The following is a 3456-nucleotide window of genomic DNA, read 5'->3' as shown; positions in this document are numbered from 1 at the left end:
TAAGGGAGAAAGGGGGGAAATAGGGCACCTTAAGTAGGAAAACTATGATGGAGGGGTGAGACAATGGAAGAGATAAATAATGCCTATCTACTTTTGAAAACCAGAGGGAACCATATTACTCCTACAACCTACTGACAAATTATACATAGCAGATCAAGAAATATATGTCTAGGTAAGCTTTGATCTACATGGCACACAGTAATTAAAAGTACCAGACTGGTGGAACTAACCTTCTTGGGTGTATAACAGACATATTTTGAGGCCTATACTAATTTGGTAAGTGGGACATAAAGGACAGTTTTTGCTCCTCGCCCTCCTAGGTTGCCTAGTTCCAGGGAACTTTGATCATCTCTCAAAATGTCCTGTAATTGACAGGTGGGTCACCTGTCCTCTTGATCAAGGAGGCCGAGGAGACCCCACGTGATGGACTTGAACCAGTGTCCAGTCTACAAAGAGGAGGGTCAACACAGAGGAATCATTTCCTCCATGCTTCCAAGCGAAGCCAACCATGGTCAAGCAGGACCTTTGACTTATCTTCACCTAGGCGGAACTGGTAAAAGAAAGGAGCCAGGGGCTCCTCCCAAGCCCATGTGACCCCCGAGGAACATGTCCTCAAACGACCTTAAGTGTAAAAATACATTGGTTTATCTGGGCCAACTGTATGGCCTTAAACATCCAAAAGGAAAGTATAACCAAAGATTAAGGGGTCAATATAATTTCTTAAGAGTCCATATGCATATCTAAAGGCTACATAACAAGCAGCAATGCCAGATAGGAGATACCTTCTTTTGAGTTGTTGGCCAGGGTGGCCAAAGGGACTCCCAGATAGTAACCTAGCATAGAACTGGGAAAATGAACAGCAGACCTTAATCTTATCTAAAGGAGTATTGACAACTGATTGCTGCTAGAAGAGGAACAGCTGACCCTCCTAAAACAAGGACCTCAAATAGGCTGACTAGATTCAACAGAAGGGCAAGTAGTAGGGATTTGCTGGCATGTCAGCAACACAGCAGACAGTAGCAGGGATATCAGAGTATAAGGGCTCTAGTCGGGGAAGGGAGGCTATTGGAGTGTGCCAACTGGGAAGTGGGTGTATAGTCGAATAAGATGGTTTGTGATGTTCTGTGTGATACACACACACACAATCAACAAATTTTAAAAAAATGTATTATATTTGAGGAGGAAGCATGGAAATTTACATCATGCTAATTAGTAGAGGTGATAAACATTACCATTGAAATGCTCCTGATGACTTCATAGACATACACAGGTGCCAAGGGTCCAAGTGCAACCGATTATGACTAGTAATAATCAGATACATACAGATTAGAGATGCATGCGCTAACTTCTCAGTGTTACTAGCAAAAACAGTGAGTCTTTCTGCAAGAAAAAGTATATTCTAAAGTTTGAGCAGGAAGCATGAAAATTTAGTTCATGTTAATTAGTAGAGGTGATAAACATTACCATTGAAATCTACCTGATGACTTTATATCCATACTCAAGGATTCAGGATTCAAGTATAACTGACTGTGACTAGTAATAATCAGATACATAGAGATTAAAGAGTCATGTGCAAACATGTTAGTAGCATTTAAAATGTAGGAAACAGCATATTTTAAAATGAAATGGAGGTCTTTAAAGGGTATAAATTCATTCAATTTTATGTCTTACAGGGTTTATACTGAGTTCAATATTGTATGACTGTATTAGGATTCAAGTATAACTGACTGTGACTAGTAATAATCAGATACATAGAGATTAAAGAGTCATGTGCAAACATGTTAGTAGCATTTAAAATGTAGGAAACAGCATATTTTAAAATGAAATGGAGGTCTTTAAAGGGTATAAATTCATTCAATTTTATGTCTTACAGGGTTTATACTGAGTTCAATATTGTATGACTGTATTAATTCAACTGCGAACCTAAAAATTTACAGCCACCTTTGAAAGAGCTGTATCCTTGCTCTGGAATGTGTTACTGAATATGTTAAAGCTGTACTGAAATGCCTCTTCTAATCGTGTGGTTATTAAATTTTAAAAAAAAATTAAAAAAAGAATAGCACATTCTATAAAAATTATATATATGTGTATGTATAATGAGTTTAAACAATTAGGAATGCTGGCTGTAGGATGAAGTGGATCAACAACATGATGAATGTAATTCTGCTTCTCTAATCTTTTTTGTGTTTCCTTTGTGGTTCCAGTATGATTACATTGATTTGGAGTGTTACACATAGGTGGTAATATACAGAGGCAGAAGGAAAAAGAAGCTTTTTCATGATTGAGCCAGATATTCCCCAATTCCTCCCTTGGACATTCACTCCCTAAGCTCCAGGGGCCAGAATCACCTGACCTGACAATATCTATATTAAGAATTTCTAAGGAAAAGGCTAGTATCTCATTTGTTTTAAGCGTAAAGTATGGCCTCCCTGTTCTGGGAAGAGGTTTAGCCTGCTCTGAAGAACCTGGCTTTTAAAAATATTTTTTATTGAGCTTTTTAAATTTCATACAACATTTCTTACTCAAATCCAGATCCCCTCCCCAAACCATGCCCCCCATCCCCCCCTAGAATCCTATGCACTCTGCCATACATGCTGAGTCCTATTCATTCAGGTGTTTGTACCCAAATGTCCTTCAGTGTAAAATGTGTCCACTGGAGTCTAGTCAGCCCATACAGTGGTCGTATGTAATTTATACTCTCCCTCACCCAGCAGCAATCAGTCTCAAAGAGTTCTCAGTCTAGTGCTGGCCCACCACTATTTCTTGAAGGGTTAAAAAAAACTCAGCGTGAAACCCCCCCCCCCCCAGTGTGTTCTCAGCAAGAAGGAGGAAGAATGGCCAGTGGCTGGGCAATCCACAGTGTCTATCACAGTGCTCTTTAACCTATACTCATATTGAATGGGTGACTTGACCTTTTGTGGTGCAAGAGAGGAGGAAAAGCTTTTGCAAACCTAAGTCACGGGAGAATTGACTTCTAAAGTAACACAAAAGCCGACTCCTTAACATGTGGGAGTGAGGTTGATGGTCAAAATAAGTGGGAAAATGCTGAACAATGGCTAAAAGGGGAGGGAGCTGAGTGAAAGACAGTATGTCAGAGGGTATTAGTATAGGCTGGAGAAGAAGATGAATGTAGTTCAGGAAGAACAAGACTGAGGCAACAGTACTGAATAAGAACACGGTTACAGAGGAGTGCCTCACATTTTGTACTCAACAGGCTGGGGTGTGCCATGGGAAGGGCAAGAGAATGGGGCCAGCATTTTGAGCAGCTCTGTACCTGACACAGACTGGATACTTAGAGCAGATGTTGTGATGCCCTGCTTTATAGCCCATGGTCATTTTAGAATAATCCGGTGCATGTTCAACTGGCAGCATTGATAGCTGTGTGCCTGAGGATTCTTTCCTGACCCCTCGCATCTCCATGACTAACGTGGGTAGAATTAAAATTATTCTTTTTAA

Source organism: Nannospalax galili, unplaced genomic scaffold (genome assembly GCF_000622305.1).
Source record: "Nannospalax galili isolate Female #2095 unplaced genomic scaffold, S.galili_v1.0 scaffold325, whole genome shotgun sequence".
NCBI lineage: Eukaryota > Metazoa > Chordata > Mammalia > Rodentia > Spalacidae > Nannospalax > Nannospalax galili.
This window is presented reverse-complemented; position numbering follows the sequence as displayed.